This window comes from Grampus griseus (assembly GCF_964374135.1).
Source record: "Grampus griseus genome assembly, chromosome: 20".
Taxonomy (NCBI): Eukaryota; Metazoa; Chordata; class Mammalia; order Artiodactyla; family Delphinidae; genus Grampus; species Grampus griseus.
Window position 1 is genome coordinate 23,730,067 of NC_139014.1, and position 26,375 is coordinate 23,756,441.

Consider the following 26,375-nt stretch of genomic DNA (forward strand, 5'->3'; position numbering starts at 1 on the left):
CCAAAATTCGTGACGCAAGGAAAAAGTAAAACCACACAGGCAGACAAAACAGGGGAAAGTTAGACAGAATGTCCGTCTTAACACAATTTCCTGGCTCCCAATGATTTTTGTCAGAATTTAAAAGATTAAAATGCAATAACACCTATTTTACCCAATAAAACTGTGTAAAAACATACATAAGCATTTGAGGCAAGAATCTCATGCCACAAAGCAAAACTTTTAAGATGGTAGCCAGAATGGCAGAAACAGCTGTCTAAGTTACCCATAGAAAGATGAGCTCTAAGGTTCATACACAAAGGCAACCTGCTCAGAATCAAACTCCTTTTATATGTAGAGTAAAAGGGAGCCCATGAATTGCTTTAAGGTATCTCCTTTTATAAGCTGGAATTCAAATTTCCCTGAAGATCTTTTCTCAGGAGAAAAATAATCTTACTCTAAAGTCTCCATATCATGTAATATCAAAAAATGTAAATCCAAACATCTTTTCTCCTCTCCATCATTAGTGTAAAGCCTTATCCTGTAGGTACTAGTCACCAAAGAAGATCTGAATAAATAACTATTGTTTACTCCAGGAAAGAATATTTAGAATAAAACCTCTTTTGAAACCATTTATGAAAAATGTTTCTTTAACACTGATTGTAATCCTCATTATTTAAAAAAAAAACTTACATGCTCACCTTACATGACTTCCAACTATGCATACTATCTGCACTGAAATGAAACAGTAGATTGCACTACAAGATGTGCATTTTTTAAAGTCATGATAAATATTTCTATGCATTTCATTCCACTTCTGTCCTCATGATCTTAAACTATATTTAAAATTAAACTATGTAAAAACTCACCAAGTCAGTAGGAAGACTCTAATTTGTCTTGTCTAACAGGAAATCTTTGCTGGAAATAGAGATGATGAATCAGACTTAACAAGATTCTGAATCTCATGCAAGTCTTTACTTACTTAGGCTATTCTGAAAAGGGAAAATCTTACAAAAGCAGGTGATACATTAGCTAGGATTTACTAGTCAAAATTACCATTCTTATATCTCATCACTAGTTCTGAGAGCTCTATTTTCTAGTCATCTCTCAAAAAGATTATACTTAGAAATTAAAGTCAGAAATATTCAAGCTAATTCCTCTAATGAACTGGCCTATGAGTACAGCAAAAATGAAATAAGTGGCTTGCCCTGTGTCAATATTCACAAGATTTACAAGAGGGGAGTGACCACTTTTGCCAGCTACTTCACAAAATGCTAAAAGAATTACTATCAAGTTTCTATGTAAAAAAAACCCTTTATAAAAAGTGCTCTTGGTTGACCAGATGGCTTCACAGGCAAATCCTATCAAATGTTTAGAGAAGAGTTAACACCTATCCTTCTCAAGCTCTTCCAAAATATAGCAGAGGGAAGAACACTCCCAAACTCATTCTACAAGGCCACCATCACATCACCCTGATACCAAAACCACACAAAGATGTCACACAAAAAAGAAAACTACAGGCCAATATCACTGATGAACACAGATGCAAAAATCCTCAACAAAAGCCTAGCAAACAGAATCCAACAACACATTAAAAGGATCATACACCATGATCAAGTGGGGTTTATCCCAGGAATGCAAGGATTCTTCAGTATATGCAAATCATTCAATGTGATACACCATATAAACAAATCGAAGGATAAAAACCATATGATCAACTCAACAGATGCAGAAAAAGCTTTCGACAAAATTCAACACCGATTTATGATAAAAACTCTCCAGAAAGTAGGCATAGAGGGAACCTACCTCAACATGATAAAAGCCGTATATGACAAACCCACAGCCAACATCATTCTCAATGGTGAAAAACTGAAAGCATTTCCTCTAGGATCAGGAACAAGACAAGGTTGCCCACTCTCACCACTATTATTCAACATAGTTTTGGACATTTTAGCCACGGCAATCAGAGAAGAAAAAGAAATAAAAGAAATCCAAATCAGAAAAGAAAAATTAGAACTGTCACTGTTTGCAGATGACATGATACTATACACAGAGAATCCTAAAGATGCTACCAGAAAACTAGAAAACTACTAGAGCTAATCAATGAATTTGGTAAAGTAGCAGGATACAAAATTAATGCACAGAAATCTCTTGCATTCCTATACACTAACGACAAAAAATCTGAAAGAGAAATTAAGGAAACACTCCCATTTACCACTGCAACAAAAAGAATAAATTACCTAGGAATAAACCTACCTAGGGAGACAAAAGACCTGTATGCAGAAAACTGTAAGACACTAAAGAAAGAAATTAAAGATGACATAAACAGATGGAGAGATATTCCATGTTCTTGTATTGGAAGAATCAACATTGTGAAAATGACTATACTACTACCTAAAGCAACCTACAGATTTAATTCAATCCCTATCAAATTACCAATGGCATTTTTCACAGAACTAGAACAAAAAAATTTCACAATTTGTATGGAAACACAAAAGACCCCGAATAGCCAGAGCAATCCTGAGAAAGAAAAATGGAGCTGGAGGAATCAGGCTCCTGGACTTCAGACTATACTACAAAGCTACAGTAATCAAGACAATATGGTACTGGCACAAAAACAGAAATATAGATCAGTGGAACAGGATAGAAAGCCCAGAGATAAACCCACACACATATGGTCACCTTGTCTTTGATAAAGGAGGCAAGAATGTACAATGGAGAAAAGACATCCTCTTCAATAAGTGGTGCTGGGAAAACTGGACAGCTACATGTAAAAGAATGAAATTAGAACCACTTCCTAACACCATACACAAAAATAAACTCAAAATGGATTAAAGACCTAAATGTAAGGCCAGACACTATAAAACTCTTAGAGGAAAACATAGGCAGAACACTCTATGACATAAATCACAGCAAGATCCTTTTTGACCCACCTCCTAGAGAAATGGAAATAAAAACAAAAATAAACAAAAAGGACCTAATGAAACTTAAAAGCTTTTGCACAGCAAAGGAAACCATAAACAAGACGAAAAGACAACCCTCGGAATGGGAGAAAGTATTTGCAAACGAAGCAACTGACAAAGGATTAATCTCCAAAATATATAAGCAGCTCATGCAGCTTAATATCAAAATAACAACCCAATCCAAAAATGGGCAGAAGACCTAAATAGACATTTCTCCAAAGAAGATATACAGATTACCAACAAACACATGAAAGGATGCTCAACATCACTAATCGTTAGAGAAATGCAAATGAAAACTACAATGAGGTATCACCTCACACCAGTCAGAATGGCCATCATCAAAAAATCTGCAAACAATAAATGCTGGAGAGGGTGTGGAGAAAAGGGAACCCTCCTGCACTGTTGGTGGGAATGTAAACTGATACAGCCACTATGGAGAACAGTATGGAGGTTCCTTAAAAAACTAAAAATAGAACTGCCATATGACCCAGCAAACCCACTACTGGGCATATACCCTGAGAAAACCATAATTCAAAAAGAGACATGTACCACAATGTTCACTGCAGCACTATTTACAATAGCCAGGACATGGAAGCAACCTAAGTGTCCATCAACAGATGAGTGGATAAAGAAGATGAGGCACATATATACAATGGAATATTACTTAGCCATAAAAAGAAATGAAATTAAGTTATTTGTACTGAGGTGGATGGACCTAGAGTCTGTCATACAGAGTGAAGTCAGAATGAGAAAAACAAATACCATATGCTAACACATATATACGGAATCTTAAAAAAAAAAATGGTTCTGAAGAACCTAGGGGCAGGACAGGAATCAAGACACGGACGTAGAGAATGGACTTGAGGACACAGGGAGGGGGAAGGGTAAGCTGGGATGAAGTGAGAGAGTAGCACTGATGTATATACACTACCAAATGTAAAATAGATATCTAGTGGGAAGCAGCTGCATAGCACAGGGAGATCAGCTTGGTGCTCTGTGACCACCTAGAGGGGTGGGATAGGGAGGGTGGGAGGGAGGCTCAAGAGGGAGGGGATATGGGATACATGTATACATACAGCTGATTCACTTTGTTATACAGCAGAAATTAACACAACATTGTAAAATAATTATACTCCAATAAAGATGTTAAAGAAAAAAAAAAGTGCTCTGGGTAAATTACACTGAAGCAAGATACGTTTAAACAAAGCCATGTATCCTATGGTTTTAATAAACAGCTGCCACACTGAGGTGGCTGTTGAAGACTGGTGAGGCATCTTAGCTAAACACCACCCCCCCACACCTAAATAATCTACCATAGCCTACAAAGTCACTCAAAACAGAAACAGGGATAAGAGCGGTTGCAAGGGTTCTAGGAGTATAACCTAGGCAGGAAATTCTGGTGCTATCTTCCTTTTTGTGGGAAAATGAAGTACTGCATACACTGTAGGTGATTCTTAAAAAACAGCATCTTGGGACCTCCTTGGTGGCTAGTGGTTAAGACACCACGCTCCCAGTGCTGGGGGCACGGGTTCGATCCCTGGCTGGGGAACTAAGATCCCACATGCCACAAGGCGCAGCCAAGGAAATAAAAGAATTAACAATAAAAATTAAATTAAAAAAATTTACTAGCTCCTCTTTGCTGCTTTCATTTCAAAAACAAAATCTTTTCCTGAAAATGTAAATGCTATCTTTAACTGGTACACTGGTACAAATAAGTTCCTCTTACTTTGGTTAACCAAGTCTAGTTACTGTCAGTAATGGAACGAGCCCTCACCAAAAGCTGTACTGAACTATTGACTCTAAAACAGGACAAGTCACGATCAGAAGATTTAGAGTAGCAAGAGTCAGGCCGAATTCATTTAACAGATTATTTACTGCACACCAACTGTGTTTAAGGTTTCGGTTTCTCAGTTAATTTGCTTGAATGAATACTTTTAGGCCTAGTGGACTGGCAAAATTTAGAGTCTGACAATACCGATAAGGACTGGGAGGAACAGGAGCACTTTCACACTGCTGGTAGGAAGACATATTAGCACAACCACGTTGAAAAACAGTTTTTTCTTATCTAATAAAACTAAAGATTGGGACTTCCCTGGTGGTACAGTGATTAAGTATCCCCCTGCCAATGCAGGGGACAGGGGTTCGATCCCTGGTCCAGGAAGATCCCACATGCTGAGGAGTAACTAAGCCCGTGTGCCACAACTACTGAGCCCGCACGCCCTAGGGCCTGTGCTGCGCAACAAGAGAGGCCACCACAATGAGAAGCCCACTTGCCGCAACTAGAGAAAGCCTGAGCGCAAGAACGAAGACCCAATGCAGCCAAAAATAAATAAATAAAATTTTTTTAAATGTTAAAAAAAAATTAAAGATCCATTGTTCAGTTTGTTAAAAACTAAACAATTCTACCCCCAAACACAGCCAAGAGAAAGTCCTGCACATGTCCATCAGTGCACATAAATAAGAACATGCACAGCAGCAGTGTTCCTAACAGGCAAAACATCAACAGTAGAATGGATACACAAATTGGGGTATATTCATGACAGGGTTCTACATGGCAATGAAATTACGGTTCTACGTAACAACATGGATGAACTTTACAAACATATAGTTAGATTCTGAAAGAAGACATAAAAGAACACATATAGTATTATTCCATTTAATGTATATAAAGTTCAAAAACAGACAAAACTAAGTTCTATTGGTTTGCAATGAATCCCAGGTAGTAAAATCACAAAGGAAAGGAAACTACCATCACAAATGTCAGGTTAGTGACACCTGGCTATGGGTTACGCTCTACAAGTAACACAACACAGCAAGCTTCTTCTGGGCGCTGGCAACGGTATATTTCTAGGTCTAATTGGTGGTTATATAAGTACTTGCTTTTTTTTTTTTTTTTGCGGAACGCGGGCCTCTCACTGCTGTGGCCTCTCCCATTGCGGAGCACAGGCTCCGGACGCGCAGGCTCAGCGGCCATGGCTCACGGGCCCAGCCGCTCCGCGGCATGTGGGATCTTCCCGGACCGGGGCACGAACCCGTGTCCCCTGCATCAGCAGGCGGACCCTCAACCACTGCGCCACCAGGGAAGCCAGTACTTGCTTTTTATAATTAAACTTTAAACTATACAGTTATGTTTTGTGTATTTTTCTATGGGTTATATTTCAAAATAAAAATGCATTAAAATAAAATCATAATTTAAAATGCATTAAAATATGCAATAAAATTACTCAATAGAGTATATGTGCATGTGTGTATATATCTCCTCCAATGTCTAAGGGTGAATATAGTGTATTGCACAGAATATACCCTTGATGTTTTTTTTTCAAAGACAGTTCAGGATGAGAACTCAGTAATAAATGCAGGGCCACCCAGGAATGAATATCTATAGACAGGCTTTCCTATTATACATTCTTTCTCTGAATTTAAATGCAATACCTAAGATCTGCATTCCTGCGAAATTTTCGGTACTGACACAAATGTTTAAATCTATGTATGACTACTCACCAGGAGCCATTAGTTAATATCCAAATTATTATAAGATACAAACAAAAGCTTTTGAAAAAGCAAAGCCAGGACACAAGTATTTTTTGGTATTACCTTTTTAGTTTAATCATGTCCTCTGATGGAACCTCCAATGATTTCCATCTCAACTCTGAGTAAAAGCCAAAGTTCTTACAATAACTGAAAAGGCCCTGCACAATCTGGACCTCATTACCTCTCTGGCCTCATCTCCAATTATTTTCTCCGGAGTTCACTGTGTTCCAGCCACACTGGCCTTCTCTGCCGCTGTTCCTCAGACAGAATAGGCTCATTCCTGCCTTAGGGCTTTGCATTTGCCCTTTCTTCTACCTGGATAACTCTTCCCCTAGATATTCTCTTGGCACACTCCCTCCCCATTGTTGGGGCTTTCCCTAATAACCACCATCTCTGTGAGGCCTTCCCTGACACCCTTAAGCATGTCATCCCCTCCCCCCAAGCCATAATCCTATTTCTCCTGCATTGCTTCATTTTTTTCTATAGCACACAAAGTCATTTACCACACTTTACCTGAGATGTAAGAAGGCAGACTCTTGTCTGTTTTGTTGCTGTACCCAGACAGTGTCTGGCAAGTGGAAGATCAGAAAAAAATACTTATCTAATAAATGACTGAATTAATCTCCTCTTCTTTTGGATTTCTATCCTTGAAAGATTAGACAATAACTTTATACATTTGAAAAAAAGAAGGCTTCCCTTCTCTGTAAGTCAAATTTATTAACAAAGTTTGTTTTACTAACAAGTTTCAGATTTATGCTCTTATTAGTACTGAGTCACAGGTAAGACTTATAAAAAGTTGATACAAACTAAACTGTATTTTCCCCTAAAACAAATGTGCAGTGCATGTTTTAGTGACGGCAATGCTGGGAGAGCCCAGAGAGACAAAAGTCAAGAGCTCTCCTGTACTGCTGGTGCAGGTGTGCGCTGCCGTAACCACTAAGGGAATTACTCAACAAGATGTAGCAACGAAGACTGAGTGATTGCTTCCTTTATTTATACTTTTCATTAAAGTTTCTTTTTTTAATGAGCTTATTTTCTTTAAAGTCAGGAAAAAAGGTGTGTTAAATAAAGAATTATGCAAACAAAATATAATTTCAAGAAGAAGGTTCTTTATATTATACTTTGATGCCCACAGAAACAGTAAAGTCTTCTGTTATGTATCCAGATGAAATATCCCAAGACAGTAACTACAGTTAAAAGAAAAAATTATTTTTGACTTAGGAACTAAAACTTTTTATAGCAGAGTTTCCAGAGTGGAAGGGAAAACAAAACCCCATGGTGTTAGTATTCCACATAAGAACATACTTTTATTCTAAAGAAAGATTTAAAATAGGAACATTTCTCTGCAGCATAAAACATGGAATTGACAGGATAAAGAGCAGGTAAAGAACTCCATTCAAACTTAGTGATTACAACATAAGGAAGAAAAGTCACTGAACAATTCACTGCCTACTGAGTGATTACACATACTTCTGAGTATGCAGATAGAGCTTATACTTTTGGTGGAATACTTCACCTAAAATAAAGGCAGAATAAGCCTAGATCCGAAGGTTACTTTCCAACCACAATAACTTGTGACATGAACCATATCCTAGGACATAAACAAATCTGAAAGAAAATACACAGGCACCTGATATTCTACAGTTATGTTTATTACTAAGATTTCCATTTTAAGGTCTTATCAATTACTTTTAAAAATACTTAGCACATAAATTCTTAAAGATAGTTGATATATTCAAGAAAGGAAGTCCTCCTCAAACACTTCAGCTGGCGGAGTGTATTATTAGAGAAGAGTAACCGTTTTCATTTGTAACACTTTAACATTCCAAGTGCTCAAAGCTCTGAACGGGATCCACCTTTAAAGTGGGAAAAAAAAAAACAACCCTAGAACATAAAAATTAAAAATACACCCTGGGACTTCCCTGGTGGCTCAGTGGTTAAGAATCCGCCTGCCTGTGCAGGGAACATGGGTTCGATACCTGGCCCGGGAAGATCCCACATGCTGTGGAGCAACTAAGCCCGTGTACCACAACTACTGAGCCCGTGCTCTAGAGCCCATGAGCCACAACTACTGAGCCTGCATGCCACAACTACTGAAGCCCGTCCTCCACAACAAGAAAAGCCACCGCGATGAGAAGTCCGTGCACCGCAACGAAGAGTAGCCCCTGCTCGCCGCAACTAGAGAAAGCCCGCACACAGCAATGAAGACCCAACGCAGCCAATAAATAAGTAAATAAATAAATTTAAAAAATACACCCAACCTCACAATAATGACTAAAGTATAGTGGATTAAAGACTCCAGAAAAAAAAATATAAATGAAAACTGGGACTTCCCTGGTGGCGCAGTGGTTAAGAATCCACCTGTCAAAGCAGGGGACACGGGTTCGAGCCCTGATCCGGAAGATCCCACATGTGGTGCTGCAACTAAGCCCATGCGCAAACTACTGAGGCTGCACTCTAGAGCCCATGAGCCACAACTACTGAAGCCCGCATGCCTAAAGCCCGTGCTCCACAGCAGAGAAGCCACCACAGTGAGAAGCCCACGCACTGCAATGAAGAGTAGCCCCTGCTCATCACAACTAGAGAAAGCCCACATTCAGCAACGAAGACCCAACACAGCCAAAAAAAAAAAAAAGAAAAGAAAACCATTGGTCATTGAAACATATGGTCCCTGAACAAAATTTATCTGTAATAATTCTAATCTAAGGTAAAGGTTTACTTTTTTTTTTTTTTTTTTGAGGTATGCGGGCCTCTCACTGCTGTGGCCTCTCCCGTTGTGGAGCACAGGCTCTGGACACGCAGGCCCAGTGGCCATGGCTCACGGGCCTAGCCGCTCCGCGGCATGTGGTATCTTCCCGGACCGGGGCACGAACCCGTGTCCCCTGCATCGGCAGGCGGACTCTCAACCACTGCGCCACCAGCGAAGCCCAAAGGCTTACATTTTTAAAATGTCTAATTTGGCTAAGAATGCTCCAAGAAACTCCTTCATAAGTATCAGCTACATTTGGTTCATGATGAATTTGTAAGACAAGAATTGAATGAACTAGGTTGGCAATCAACCAACTAAATACTAGTCCTACATTTAATGAGTCGGAAGTATTCTAGGAGTTAAAAAGTAATGACAGAAAACATATAACGGAGAAAGGGAAAACGTGAGTAGTTACTGATGTTTATGAAAATCAGCTATTGGATATGAGACAATAAAAATATAAAATGTTAAATGCAAAGGTTGCCAAATTTATCAGAGTCCATAAAGAACCCACAGGATGGGCTTCCCTGGTGGCGCAGTGGTGGAGAGTCCGCCTGCCGATGCAGGGGACACGGGTTCGTGCCCCAGTCCAGGAAGATCCCACATGCTGCGGAGCGGCTGGGCCCGGGAGCCATGGCCGCTGGGCCTGCGCGTCCGGAGCCTGTGCTCCACAACGGGAGAGGCCACAACAGTGAGAGGCCCGCGTACCGCAAAAAAAAAAAAAAAGAATCCACAGGAAAAGAACATTTCAGAGCCTCTGGCCTTAGTAAAAGAAAACTGGCATTTCAAGTTAGAGAAGGTTTTCCTCATCCCTTCCTCTCCTTCAAAGGATGATTGTGAATACCAAAGTGGTAAACCAAATGGGAGAATTCAAATAAGATATTTAGGACAAAAATCAAGCCACCCAAGCAATAACAAGGAAGAAGGAGGAGGAGGAAAACACCACATGAGGTGGTTGTTCACTGAAGTTCTGTCTGTAATGGCAAAAAAAAAAAAAGGAAACAATTTAAATATCCATCGAAGGGGTTTGGGAAAACTGTGAAATATACATACAGAGAAATTAAAAAATTAAACAGCTGAAATGAGGGACCTAGATCTACATGTATCCAGATGGACAGATCTTGAAAAACAAGAATAAATGAAAAAATGACTGCAATAGAATTTATTTATACATTCACACACACACTCTGCACAGGATGCACACTAAGTTTATGGTCATAGATTGTCTCTGGGGAGTGAGGTGGGAAAAAGGACTGAGAAAGTGAATGAAGAGGACTTCAGCTGAAGGTCTCACAGTCTCTCTACTTTTTGTTCGGCTTTCTTTTTCTTTTTTTTTTAAAATATTTAGTTATTTATTTGGCTGCGTTGGGTCTTAGTTGCAGCATGCGGGATCTTCGTTGTGGTGCGGGATCTTTTGTTGTGGCACACGGGCTTCTCTCTAGTTGCGGCACACAGGCTCCAGAGCGTACGCACGGCTTAGTTGCCCCTGGGCACGTGGGACCTTAGTTCCCCGACCAGAGATCAAACCCCTGGTCCCCTGCACTGGAAAGCAGACTCTCAACCACTGGACCACCAGGGAAGTTCCCAAAAACAATGAATTTAGAGGGAAAAGTAGATTAGAAAAGCTTTAAAAAGTTGACATCAGAGTAGTCTGAAATCAAACCAAAAAAGCCAATGAATTCAGTCCAGATCTTCTCAATAATAAAAAATTTAGCTCTTGGTGAAATATTTTCCCCAGTTGATGGGAACACAGCACCGGGGTTACTTAAGCAGAGGGAGTAAAGAGACTGACGTTATATACTTCAGTAAGAAAGTACATTTTAAATAAGGATAACACTCATCCTAACCCAGTATATCCTCAGAGACTGTCAATCCTCACAAGGAACCATATTTCCACAGAACACCTTCTCCTTCCTCTCCATCATCTACCTCTAACCTGAACACCTGTCCTCCCACTTTCCCTAATTTTACTCACTCTCCTCTAAGACCAACCTCTCCTTCAACCACCTCAAAGTATAGTACCTAAACTCAAAGACAGATTTTTAAAAAGAAAACTTGAGACTTTTGGAAATGATTTAAATGCTTTTCCCCCCTTTCAAATCTGTTTTTCCTCCCTCTTGCTTCACTTTTTCCATTCCCCAACCTGTTTTTTTCCTTCTTTTCTCTGGCTGACCAACAGTTGCTTTCAACTGCTAGCAAGCCTCTGGCATGTTTATACTTTTCCCTTCTTAAGGAAAAGATACTCCACGTAAATCGAACAAAATGCCTCTCCATAGCCCAAGAGCAAATAAAGGGAAAATAACTTAAAAGTAAAAAATACTAATATTTTGCTGCCTTTCATTTTCATTACGGATAGGAATAAAGTTGTAACTACCAAATAAGACAGCAAAACCAAACTTACATTTTATCATCCTCATAACATTTAAATTTATCTAGGGTCCTCTGTTTCACAAGTCCCTTTGGTTAAGAATTATAAGGCCACTGAGAATAGGTCTGTACAGTTGAGTACTACAGCCTAATGGAAACCATAATCTCAAGATTCACAGTAGAGATACAACCGGAGCACTCCCACCCCCATCTTCCTTGTCTTTTTATTTTTTAATTTTTTGGCCATGCTAATTTCCTCTGTATCATGCAAATTTTAGCAGACGTGCCGCCAAAGCCAGCGCTTCCTCATCTTCTTTAAAGGGGCTTCTAAGGTCGCTTCGTGGTAAATGCCTTAAGCTATATAGCCATTCCCTCACAAGCAGTATTCGATGCTTCACCATCTTCCAAGTACTCTGACATTCAGGATCTTCTTTGGGATTTATTAACAGCTCTGTGAGGCGTGCAGGGCAAGTATTTTACAAATAAGGAAACAGAAGCCCAGAGGTTACAATCTACCATGGTTACATGGCTATTAAGGGGGCTGAGTTAAGACTGAAGTCTTTCAACTTCTAATCCAATACTTTAATTCCTGTGGCTAGGTGATTCTTAGATGAGGTATTATTCAACACGGAGGAACTGGAAAAATACCCGATAGAAGATACATACATACATATATATATATATATATATATATATGTGTGTGTGCGTGTATATATATATATACCCTAACTTTCGATTCTGATTTCGTTTTCAAGTGGCAACTCTGTTGAAAACTATGCTCTTTTGTTCTAACAAATTCTGAGCACAATTATTAATGACACCTGGGCAAACTGTTGATAGGCTCATGCCTACTTTCAAGACTAGACCCTGGGAACAAATCATATGTCCTCACATTTTTTTAAGGACTTTCCATATTTTAGCACCTAATCATCATTAATTTTTAAAAATAAAATGGCTACTTTTCTAACATGCCAGAGTATTTTCTAGCCTGAGTTTACAAAAAACCAGTGTCTTTTCCCCAGGAGATCTCTCTCTCCTTTGCCACAAGCTTACAGAATTAAAAAGCACAATTTCTATCATTCCTTAATTATATTCATCTGAAAAGTCTAACATGACGAAAATACTAAATGGCACTATCTTCTACCCAGTTGCTCAAGCCAAAACCCCTATCTTCTCATATCCCAACTATCAGCAAGTCCTGTCAGCTGTCCGGCTTCCTAATACAGTCCACATTTATCCATCTAAAATTTTACCCATTTCTGTGCAGTTTTCTCTCATCTGAACCAGCGGTAACTGGTGTCTAACTGATCTTCCAGCTTCCTCTGTAGCACAATCTATTTGCCACACAGTAGCCACAATGAACTTCAAAAAGGTAAATCATATCATGTCCCTCTTCCATTTAACCACACTTAGAACAAAATTCAGTCTCTTTACCTGACCCTATAGGGTCCTATAAAAACTGGTCCATTATGCCAAATTTATCACCTATCCCTCACTCCAAACACACTGACTGGCCTTTCTATAAATAAGCCAAGCCTGTTTCCACCTCAGGGTCTTAGTGCTATCTTCCCTCAGCCTGGAAGACCCTTCTCCTAGTTATTCACATTACTTGCTTCTTGTTATGTATGTTTAGCTCAACACTCATCTCTTTTAAAAAAGGCCTTCTGGGGACTTCCCTGGTGGTCTAGTGGATAAGACTCCCAATGCAGAGGGCCCAGGTTCGATCCCTGGTCGGGGAACTAGATCCCTCATGCATGCCGCAACTAAGAAGTCCTCATGCCGCAGTGAAGATCACTCGTGCTGCAACTAAGACCCGGCACAGCCAAAATAAATAAATAAATGTTTTGTTTTGTTTTGTTTTAATTAGAAATTAAAAAAGGCCTTCTGTGACCACAGCCAAAAGTAGCAGCCCCATCCCTACTCTTCCATGGATTTGTTTTGTGTGAATTAATCCTCTACACTGTCTACAGTTTATAGAGCCTGATCATCTTCTGAGTGCACTTATAATACTGACATTCTGGTCCTGCAAGTCTGAAAACCAGAACCTAGACAGTGGGGGCTCTGCTGAGATAACGCCCAGTTCAAGGTCAGAAGCAGCCCCTGGTCTTTTTCTTGTTTGGGTCCAACAGACACTTGATTAAACTTTCTTTCTTCTTTCGGGGGTAAAAATTTTTAACAAAGCCATCCTTGATCTTTGAAACTTTTCTTATTGTATCCACTTAGGCTTCTCTTTTTAAAAATTATAATATCAAGCCTGTAGACTCTGTCTTGCCTTAAAGAAATCACTAGTTTTGCTGACCACTAAGCCTTATTCTGTAGTACACAGTTTATTTTCTATCAGTTAAGGGAAACAACTGATCATAATGGGACTGGGAGCCGAGATCTGTTTTCTGAGATGGGAAACTGGCTTACAAGTAGAAAAATAAAAGGTAGACGTAAAAGCATTTTTGGAGATGGAGATATAAATAATAACAAAAATTGCAACAAACGCCTTTTGGGTGATAGTAAAAAACCAAGAAAACTTGCTAATGCTACTTAATTCTTCAGGAGTAAAAGACTGAAGTGATCTGAGTAAAGTGAAGGGAGTTCTCGGCTATGAGCCTGAACACGCTTTGAGGGCAAGGGACGTGTACCCAGATAATCCTGTATTGTGCCTGGCACACAGAAGGTGCTTCATAACATCTGGTGAGTAAAGGAATTAGCAAAATATTCTAGAGATACAAAAGGATTTAATGGACATCCAGTAAAATGTTTTACAGATTGTTTTCCAGTCTTACCTAATGCGACTGTTCAAATTAAGTCAACTGTCAGGATACCCAATTCTACTGCTCAGTCTACATTCGCAACAGAATTAAAGCGGCTATAGAAACTGGATTCCTCCCCAAGGATGCGAGGTTACAAATATAAATTTGCAACTCTATTTGTTCTTGGCCCTCTGTAACCTCTTCTTCCTTTCAATTCAACCAAACCTTAACTGATTAAAGCTGCACATATTTGACTCTGATCCTCAAGCTGTAAAAAGGCTCTTTTACTCTATTTCCTGAAAACCCTTTCCTTCAAAGCAACGAGTCATCTTATTAGCTGAATCAAATTATTATCAAATAGAGGTCCCTTTTTGGGAGAGCTTATGGATTATTTAAATTTTGGAAGACTAAGTTTCTCCCACCTATACAACTAGTAGAGTCACAGCAAAAAACAGATTTTTATCCTAAGTCCAACAACTACTCTGAGCATTAATAAATGTGTTCCCATTGCTTAAGCCCTAAAGTCAATCAACCATAAAAAATATGCACTGAATACAGTTTGGATGTCCAGTCCCATGTTAAATCACCAGCCTCACTACTACCAATTTCTTTGCTTGGTTTGAATTAAAAGAAAATGTTTCTGGCCTTGAAGAGCCAGGAAAAGACTCAACTTATAGTTAAAAGAAGAACTCATATTTTCAAGAACTGAGGGTTCCTCCTCAATATATAAATTTTCCTCCTTTAAACAATTTCCCTACCATCCTTTTCAGTATACTTGGTCTTTAAATAGGAAGCCATTTAGAAGACACAAAAATTATTTCTCCATCTATTCATCCCTGGAAACTAGATGGAACAAAAGCTCAGTAAAATCAGTTTTAAAAATCTAGATAGGGCCTCCCTGGTGGCGCAGTGGTTGAGAGTCCGCCTGCCGATGCAGGGGACACGGGTTCGTGCTCCGGTCCGGGAAGATCCCACATGCCGCGGAGTGGCTGGGCCCGTGAGCCATGGCCGCTGAGCCTGCGCGTCCGGAGCCTGTGCTCCGCAACGGGAGAGGCCACAACAGTGAGAGGCCCGCGTACCGCAAAAAAAAAAAAAAAAAAAAAAAAAAAAAATCTAGATAGTCAGCTAGTATTCAAATAAAAAAGGGAAGCTTTGGACTCTAGACACAAATTCATTTCAAATATTAAAAACTTACAGAACTCATAAATAAACTCACTTTTAAGGAAAAGTTACAAAATGTAGGTAAGAGTTAACACTACCACTTTACCTTTATTGCCAGAGGTAGTTACATGAAGATCTGTCTCACAAAGGTCAACATTTTATTGGGTCTTTCAAAATCAATTCTTCACAATGAGAAACGGACATCAGTTAAATAAACTGTTAGAACAGAACAAGTCAATATATTTATAAGCTCTTGCTGTCCTTGGGACCTGAATTCTAGTGTAGGCTTTGTAGATACTTTGCTAAATCTAAGTTTTCTTATATTTAAATTGAGGGCAACTGTCCAAGGCTCTCTAAGCTCCCTTCTAGAACTAAAGTTCTATGACCCTTTGGAAAAACTGTTAAAATGACATCTGCCTCTCTACACATATGCTTTTAAAAAAATAAAAGCAATATGTACTCAGTATAAATAATTCAAAAGTTATAGGAAGCTATAATTGAAAAGTAAAAGTTACCTCCCAGACACCCAAGTCCCTCTTTCCTAAGCCTAAAGACAACCACTGTTTTCTTTTGTAGCCTCAGAAACAAGCAAAAAAACACACAAAACCAAAAAAAGGCATGTACCAGCACAGACACACACACACACACACACACACACACACACACACCACACACACACACACACACTCATACTCCTTGGAGGCACACACATACCTTGATCTTTCTAAAGGCTGCAAGGAATTCCACTGTACCCTGATGTGTGGTTTCTGGGTTTTTGCTACTGCAAACAATGTAGCAGATAGGTGTATCTGAACATAAATGCAGCAAGCCCAAGTCTAAGCACTGTTTATTTTGATAGATAATGCCAAAGTGCTCAACAAAATGTTGTACCAATATATACTCCCCATCCACATGACTGAATGCTCAATTCTCCCACACCTTTGAGTACAAGGAAGCACAAAGAGTAGGTGAGAGTGAGCAACTTGTACTGCAGATTCTATTAATTCCAAGGAGATCAAGTTCTATCTTAGATCAGGATGTGGATTTAATAGCATGTATGGCTAAATTCCTCCGCATATAATCTGGCCACTTTCACCCAGAGATGGATATCGGTACACTGAAAAATCAATTTAGTTCCTTATCTTCTTCACTGCCAGAGGATCCCTATTAATTCAGCTGTTTATTCCCAAGTTAAATGGAATAGTACATGATCTCAGAGTTGGTGTTAACAGAGCACACAGAAGTAACTCCTGGGTATTTTTAAAGTGTTTTTTAATTAAATAACTGGTATAATGTCTAGCATGGAGTAGATACTCAATAAGTAACTTAATTAAATTAATGAATGTCATCCACGTTGAAAATATCATCTTAGTTTACTAGGAAGTATTTGCAAAGGACCATATAAACATCAGGCAACTCCAGGAGGAGCACATGAGTTTCTAAAAACAAAGTAAACATATATAAAAGTTCTCAAAAGTTCTCATATACTTTTCTATAATTCATTATTTTAAGTATTTCTTACATCTTCAGTTGTAGTATGCCATCACATGGTGGGGAGGGAGCAACAACTTTGGTCTTACACTGAAATGTGGAAAAATAAATTTTTAAAAAATTTTAGAACCAGGGAAATGAGGTATATCTAATGCCGTATGTTTTCAGCAGAAGCTCCCTCTAATTTTATAAGAAAAGTGGTTAAACATAATTTAGGAACACCCACTATGAGATTATTCCCAACACATAATCTTTCCTTTCCTCATCCAAGTAAACCAACCACACACAACACTAAATCTCTTAAGAAAACTGCCCCCAGTTTCTTCTATTGTCAGGAGATCACTAAAAAAAAAGCCTCAGTTTTAAGGATCAACACGAAGCACTCAAATCAAAGCCGACCTTACATACACTTAACACGTAAAACTCACCAAACACAGCAAGTCCTATGCTAAGGGCCAGAAGCATCTTTCAAAATGAGGGAAGTCTTCTCAACCCTTGCTCTGACTACAGCACAAATTATCAATGGGGCCCAACTCCAGACACTGGGCTCAGAGCATATAATCCAACAAGGCATCAACTAGGAAAGGGAGGGGCAGTTGAAGTAAATGGGACACGAAGTCAAATATAAGGGTTACCTGGCAAGGGTCCTGCCCATGACCTTATCAGAAAATCACATGGGAGGTCCCCAAATTCCACCACTAACAACAACCAAAAACATACCCTTACCTGTAGGCCCTTTAGGATTGGTTGCAGCTGAAAAGAATTAAAGTCTTCTAGGTGCTAGCAAATTCTACCTAATGGAGTCCAACGTCCTATCTACCAGAATGAACTCCACAGATTAGAAGATAAAAATTTTAGGTTAACAGTTTTCAAATAAAAATTATAAACTACAGAAAAAACAAATATTACAATCACATAATAAAGGAGGCAGGCCTCAGACTGAGATGAAACAATTACGCCCTTCAATACAATCTACAGTTTCCAAGACACACCAGAATCTGTTTCTTGGACTTGAGATTGGTATTAAGTGGCAATGGATTAAGACAGAAAAATGACGACCTGAAACTAAACCAAAAATCAAAGACACTCAATTTAACACTGAGTTTGCACACACTGTCAGGAACAAACTAAAGCCACTATTAGTAGGGTTGCTGTGTTAAATGGCAAACTACTATGACATAAGTAACTGGTCATAATTGGCTGGTAGACAGTCTGATAACCAAAGTGCATACTTATTGGTTACTGCCCATACTTGCCAGAAAAGTTCATCCAGTCAGATCATGTAATACAAATGACTTCCAAAAGTAAGCAGTAGTTGACCTCTGTCCCCCACTGTATGAGTTTTTAATGAGCACGCGCTCCAAACAAGGCACAGCAGTCAAGGCACAGGCCAGCGGAGGAAGGGAGGTGTCTTCGTTTTCCACTGCTGCATAACAAATTATCAAAAATGAAATTACATGTCCAGTGTCTTTAAGACTGCCACATAATTTATAATTAACCCAATCACTCCTATAAATATCTCATGTCTATAAACTTTGACTTTCCCAACTGTTGTTAATTTAGCTAATTCAAAATATTTTTGTTATTCTTGGCATTAAGATACTGTTATCCTCCTTCTTTATTCTAGAATGAAATTATAACCTTTATTTCAATCCCTACCATACTTAAGGAGATGAAAACATTCAAAAAGAAATTGTTTACAATTATTTTAAAAAATACTGTAGATATCTATGGGGAAAAATCATTCACAATTTACTGGTGGAAAAGAAGACTGGGTCAGTATAATCTGTAGACTCTTCAGACCCTTTCCTGCCCCTCTGTCTTCAAGTAGGAGATAACCGAAGTAGGGGGAGGACGGATAAATTTAAATCCACCCATTTTCTTATTTGTCAGGTTGGTCAGAGAACTGGTGGGAAAGTTTAGAAAAATTTGTTAATATGAGACTCTGGCATTATAAAAAGTTCTAAACAGATCCCGTTAAAAGGGTACAAAAGTGCCCACAGAACTCTGGACGCATTTACTTATGTGTTTAGCATTTTTATATACAGTATCATTTACCTTTTTGTGTACAAAATTTTTGACAGAATTCACATGTAACAACCACCAAAATCAGAATACAGAACAAAATATATGCTTTCAGGCAAGTTATTAATACTCAAAAAAACTCCCTGTACCTCAGACTCCTCACCTGTAAAACACAGGTAAGAATACCTCCATCATAAAGTTACTGTGAAGATTAAATGAGTTAAATACAAGTAAAACGCTTCGCGCAGAGCCTAACACACGATAAGTGCTCGGGAAACATCAGCTATGTTCTTTCTTTCTTTCTTTCTTTCTTTCTTTCTTTCTTTCTTTCTTTCTTTCTGGCTGCTTTGGGTCTTCATTGCTGCACACGGGTCTTCTGAGTTGTGGTGAGCAGGGGCCACTCTTCGTTGCAGTGTGCAGGCTTCTCATTGCGGTGGCTTCTCTTGTTGTGGAGCACGGGGTCGAGGGCGCGTGGGCTTCAGTAGTTGTGGCTCGCAGGCTCTAGGGCGCAGGCTCAGTAGTTGCGGTGCACAGGCTTAGCTGCTCCGCAGCATGTGGGATCTTCCCAGACCAGGGCTCGAACCTGTGTCCCCTGCATTGGCAGGCAGATTCTCAACCACAGCGCCTAGTTTTTTTAATAATACTCTGACACTAGGAGGGGAAGGGACTGAGCAGACACATTTTCTAGGTCATGGAAAAGACTGCCCCTCAATGTACCTTAATAAAACCCTCACCATGTACCTTAATAAAACGTCATTCTGGTTTACCTGTCAGCCCAATGTGAGTTTGGCTAGCCACTTTTCTCTGAGACCAGTCAACTCTGGCGCACCGAAGAAACAAGTTTACTTGAAAAACTGAGGAATGGATCCTAAATCCTAAAGGCCCAAAAAAGTTAACAGCATCCTGAGAAGGCTTGTCCGAAGAGCTAGTCAGTCAGCTTATGACCTTGGTTCCCTCTAAAAGGCAACACTGGTCAAATATGCTTCAGTGAAAAGAATGTGATGCTAGGAGGGAGATACTTGAAGTATACCACAAATTAGCTTTAACACGATTATGTACTTTAAAGAGAGAGTCTGAGTTTTAAAAAGTACTAGTCAGTTCTCAATTATCCACACTAAAGGAGGTGAAAAGTGGTGTAAATAATTCAAAACAGACAGTAAAAAAAGAAATCCTTAACATTCTACTTTAGAATGTAATTTTTCCTATAGATTTATATCCAAAATTGCACCTGGATATGACCAACCTCACAGCATCCATTTGAGGCTCAATCTTAGGCCACAAAATTCTTTCAAATGCAAGTCTCTAAATGTTATAAAGAAGTAAAAGGTGAGAACAAATGAGTTTAATCGGTCTAGGCCTGGTAAGCCATGAGAGATCATCCAACTGAGGATTTTTGCTCCCACAGACATGGGGGTGCATTATTGTGCCTAAGGAGCTGGAAGTGGGCAGCAGCCTAACTGCAGGCCAATTTATTTCATAAAATCAAGGTATTCTTGAAAGTTTATGTAATCATCTCAAGTGCCAGAAGATTTCAGCAACCACCCTGTCTAAACCCTTCGATTTTACAGAAGAAACTGAGATCCACAAAAGTTGCAACATGCTGTCAAACTATATAATAAAATGAATATTTAAGTATTGGGAAGTTCATTTTTTTTTTGAGATATAACTGACATATAACACTGTGTTAGTTTTAGGTGTACGACATAATGATTTGATATACATATATATTGTGAAATGATTACCACAATATGTTTAGCTAATATCCATCATTACACAGTTACCAAAAAAATGTGTGTGTGTGTGTGTGTATGTGATAAGAACTTTTAAGATCTACGGGAAGTTCATTATTTAAATAATTCACTTATATAAATAAATAACCTATATTTCTTGCAAAAAATTGACTATTCAGTTTGCTTAAATTGGGCCACATATCTGCTTTATCTTAAAGTTCCCTACTGTACAACTTCAGATGTACCAAAAATAAAATCAGTCCTCTGGAATATAACTTAACTCCAATAGAAGCCTCTCCACTGCACCACAACATGAACCCTCCTTTCCAATTAGTCTAGCCGCATACTCTAGCCTATCTGTCAGTTGATACACACCTTCCTCAAATTTGTTCATACAATTCTGAAGGCCAGGAACATTCTCCTACCTCGTATCTGAATACTACTCTTCTGGATCCAGGTCAGGTTCCACCTTGCCTTGAAGCATTTCCTAATCACCTCAGTTCACTCTGAATTCCTATCATATTTATTGTCACTTCTTAGCACTTAACAAATGTTACTTAGGATCCCTTATCTGATAATATAAGATGCCCAGAATTGTAATTGTTCTTTGTATGTGTTTTTCCCTACCCCCAAATTCTCTTTTTTGTAGGTGTAGTGAGAACATGGAATAGGTATTTAAAAATCAAAACAGAACAACTTAGATGAGAAGAGGAAAACAGCTGGTAAAAGGCTAAAATCGATTTTTTTCCTTTATTAAAATGTCCTTTGGGGACTTCCCTGGTGGCGCAGTGGTTAAGAATCTACCTGCCAATTCAGGGGACACAGGTTTGAGCCCTGGTCCAGGAAGATCCCACATGCCTTGGAGAACTAAGCCCGTGTGCCACAACTACTGAGCCTGCACTCTAGAGCCCATGAGCCACAACTACTGAAGCCCGTGCACCTAGAGCCCATGCTCCACAACAAGAGAAGCCACTGCAATGAGAAGCCCGCGCACCGCAACTCGCTGCAACTAGAGAAAGCCCGCGTGCAGCAACGAAGACCCAACGCAGCCAAAAAATATATAATTAGTTAATTAATTTTAAAAAATGTCCTTTAATGTTGTTTAAATATCTTTTCAACTATAAAGATATTAAAAGAATAATTAGGAAAATATGGAACATTGCATAATCTTCAACACAGCAATTCTGTCCACTTTAGGAATCCATCCTAAGGCATCAATCTGATCAGTGTATAAAGATTCATCACAGCATAATTTATAAGCAAAAACTGGAGAAAAAGGAAGTTCATTAGGAGGGAACAGGCCAAATAAAATATGATGCATCCATACAACATATTTCTATGTAGTTACTTTAAAAGAGTATTAGTAATGACATGAAAATTTTAAAGTTGTTTCTATTTTTTCCTATTTCTCCATGATTTAATAATCAGAAAAAAGCAAATCTTTTCACTCTGAAAAAAATATAGTGTAGATTTGAAATAACATACAACTATTTACCACTTAAGAAGTGACACACTAGCTCATGAAGAGTAATCCTTAACAATGTATCAAAGTCAACATGTAATCAACTTCCCTGCTGTTTTCATGTTGTTTCTTCACGCCAGAAGTTTCTGAAATAATTACCAATAATTTTCATTGAAGGAAGTTTTCACCTATTCAGAGGACAGACATCTCCATAAGTGGTGACAGGACGGCAATGAGTCAAGTCATCGTCAAGTCAAGTTATATTCCAAAGGTCAGTGACGATGACCACCACCAACACCCCATCATCAGACCAACAAGGCAGAGGGGAAGTCCACTGAGTTAGCATCTCTAATCAACAGATGTGAATACTGGAGTACATGAAGACCAAGATGGTACTCTGTGTCTTTTTGTTGACAGGATTTCAACTCCAATGGCTCCCACAGCCATTCCACTTCAGATGCTCACTGACATTCTCATACCTTAGCAAGGATCTCTTGGAATTTTTTCTACTTCCCAGATGCTAACTTCCGAATTTTTCTCTCTGAACTTCTATTCCATCTACCAAGAGGAAGGGAACACTCAAGACGAGAAAACAAGTACAAAAGCCCTGAAGGAGGACCTAGCTGGGCATATTGGAAGAACAGAAAGAAAGCCAGTGCAGCTTGAACATGGTGCACAAAGGAAAACTGCAGAAGAAACTGGAAGGGATGATATCACAGAGGGCCCAGCAGGTCATGATAAAGACTTTGGATGTTGTGTTTTCAAAAATGTTTCCACTCCCATGGTGAACCAATCTTATGTAAATAAAACCTAGATTTATGTTTCAAAGCTCACCTGCTCTTCCAAAACCCAGTGCAATAGATTAAACTGCCTGCCTGCTAAGCAGCCTCTCTTAAATGTCAATATATGCAAAGTCAAACACTATCTTTTTTCCCAAACCAGTTCCTCCTGACTATTTTATATCTGTTAACAGACCGACCATTACACCCAGGCCTGACTGACATCTTTTAAAGCTATCTTTCATTCCTTGTCTACTGCCCATCCCCACTACATACAGGCTCCACAGGTCCCCAAACCTCCAACCTACTCTTTCTTTTCTAGTCCCAATGCCCCCATCCTAGTTCACACTAGCACCAATTCTTATTCAAATTACTGGGATAGGCTAAACTTCCCAGACCTTCAGTTCCTTCCCCATCAAATATATCCTATATGATGTCATTTAGATACTTTTAAGACCATCAACAAGCAGGTTATATACAAATTTATCACCTCAAGTTCTGACTTTACGTCAAGCTCCACTCACATTTCTGCCTACTTAATGTATTTATACTCAGCCTCATTCACATCTCAAATTTTAACATGTCTAAAACTGAACTCCTGACTTCTGATCTTCCCTCCAAATCCCACACCTACTCTTCCCATTCCTATTTCCCACTCCCATCTCAGTAAGTGGCACCTCTACCCATCCAATTACTTGAGCCCGAAATCTGGGAGTCATCCATGACACTTTCTTCTCCCTAAACCCCCACATTCACTCTAAAATTAAACAGATTTTCTTTGACATACTTCTCAAATAATCTACTTCTCTCCATTCCCTCTGCCACTGAGTTCCACCTGCAAAGATGCTTATTCAGGTTGTATGAGGTGCAGCCCAGGCTTCAGGAGCTTTAAAAGCTCCCCGGGTGGTTCTGGCATGCAGCTAAGGGCTCACCCTCTGCTCTACAGGTCCTGGACTCCTACGAACCACTCCAAGCTTATTTCTACTACTTTCTCCCTTGTTCACCTAACTCTACCCATCCTGACCTCCTTGCTGGTGCCTTGAACATGCCAGGCACATACATTCCTCCTGGCTTTTGCCCTTGCTACTCCCTCTGCCTGGAGTTTCTGGTTTACTCCTCCACCTTCTACTTCTACAGATATTTACTCAAATATTACTATTGTAGTGATTTAGTGAGACATTCCCTGGCCGTTCTATCGAAGATTGCAATCCCCACCTCCACCTCAACGCTCAGCATCTCTTTCTCTGGCTTTATTTTTCTCCTTGGGACTTACCACATTCTAACATAACATATATTTTATTTATCTTGTTTACTGCCTGAATATGCACTTCATGAGAGCAGGGATGTTTGTCTGTTTTGTTCCTTAACTACATCCCCAGCAGCTAGAACATCATCTGGCACAAGGTAGGTACTCTATTAAAAATTTAACTCCTCAGCAAGGCCTGCCCAGATTCCTCAATTAAATTTAATTTCCCCATTATCCCCCATAGTAATTTATTCCTTTCCTTCATAACATTTACAGTAATTTGTAATTATATTTTGTTTATTTGTTGAAGTTTCTTTCCTAGAATGTAAATTCCATGAGAATAGGGATTTTCTGTTTGGTTCACCACTATATACAGCATTCCTCATGCTTAAGTGGCACAGAGCAATTTAAAAATTTTTAGATGAATGAGTTAATAAATGATTGAGGTCAAATACATTTTCTGAAAGCACACTCTGATCATGTTATTGTTTCAATCAAAAACTTTCAAAGTCTCTCCATCACTCACCACATTAAACCCTAACTGCCTGGCCTTGGTAGAAGACCTCCCACGTTCTGGGCCAATTTACTTTCCTGTCTTGCTCCTATTTTCCCATGTGTCTTTTGCTTCAGCTACACTACACTGCTCATTATTTCCAGTACGCACCCTATACTAACACTGCATTTCCTCACCTCCACATTTTTACTCATGACATTCCTTCTGCCTGAATTCCCTTCTTATTCCTGCCTATCAAAATTCCAGCCTTTAAAATACCTACCCTTCAAAACCCAGCTCAAATGTAACCTTCACAAAGATAGTCCTCCCACCCTAACTTTCCCAATTGAATGGTCTCTTCCTCTTCTTTTTTTGTTTTTGGCCACGCCATGGGGCTTGTGAGATCTTAATTCCCCGACCAGGGATCGAACCCGTGCCCTCTGCAGTGGAAGTGAGGAGTCTTAACCACTGGACCGCCAGGGAAGTCCCTCTTCCTCTTCTAAACACCAAAACACATAATACTGGTTTAATTCCCCACTCATTTCGGAACATACCCTCCCCCACCTTTTACAAACTCTTTTGCTTATAATTACTCAATAGATATTTGTTGAAATGAAGTCAGTTAACACCACTAGTCCCCCTTCTCTGTCATAAAACATATTTAAATTTGGGGAGAGGGGGTGTCCTCTTTCACAAGACTCTTTAATGACCAAAAAGACTTAAAGCTGAAATAGCAGATTCCTAGCCTTAACCTTCCCTTCCATGCTTTTTCTGAAAAGGCAAGATCTTCCCAAATGTAATTTTTGGAGCTCAGATTTTTTAATGTACTCAACTGCTTGAAAAAAATGTTAAGCTGCACGTGCTACTATGATGACATAAATTCCATATGCCATATTAAAATGGGTTACCCTAAGATTATGACATATTTGAAAGACTATCTGGCTAAAAATCTGAATACCTTAAATTCTGCTGTTTGAAAACGATAATTACTAGGAAAATATTTCTGTTCAACAAGAAATCTGAAACTTTTTATGATCTTTTAAGTATCCCACTCATTTCTACATCATGTTAAATGATGTTAAGTAACACTACCAGCAATCCAGTAAAACTCTACCATGAAACACTTGTTGTACCTCAAATAATAGACTTTTGTTTCCCTACCCACTGGGGTTCCCGAAGCGTAGTTCAGAGATCCCTGAAAAGCCCCTTTCATTGAGTCTGTTAAGTTGAAACTATTTTCATAATACTAAGAAACTACTGCCTTTTTCATTGTGTTGGCATTTGCACTGGTGATACAAAATCAATAATGGGTATAACTGTGGATGCCTTAGCTTAAATCAAGGTGACGGCATCAAACTGTACTAGAGTTATGTGTGTCTTTTACCATCATGGACTAGTGATCTTTTTCAAAAGTCAATTTCACTTAAAAATGTTCTTGATGAAGCAATAAAAATTACTAATTTTATTAAATCTGAGCCCTTGTACAGGTCTTTTAAATATTCTGCGTGATGAAATGGGAAGTACGCAAAAAGCACTTCTACGGGATAGTACATTGGTTGTCTCCAGGAAAAGCAATTGTGACTCTGATTAGTGAGCTAAACTAACTGCTTTTTTCATGGAACACTACTTTTACTTGGAACAAAGGGCAAACTGTCGTT

At 39.1% G+C, this 26,375-nt stretch overlaps 1 protein-coding gene across 2 annotated transcripts in view; it reads right to left on the bottom strand.

Annotated features, from left to right (window-relative positions):
* Positions 1–26,375, bottom strand: part of SPOP (speckle type BTB/POZ protein) — a 67,859-nt gene that overhangs the window by 29,879 nt on the left and 11,605 nt on the right. Inside the window, exon 2 of one of the 2 annotated variants that reach the window (XM_082678727.1) lies at positions 846–894. The exons of the other annotated variant lie outside the window; for it this stretch is intronic. The gene's annotated coding sequence lies outside the window, so the exon portion shown is untranslated. The remainder of the gene's footprint in view (positions 1–845; positions 895–26,375) is intronic. 2 annotated transcript variants of the gene reach the window in all.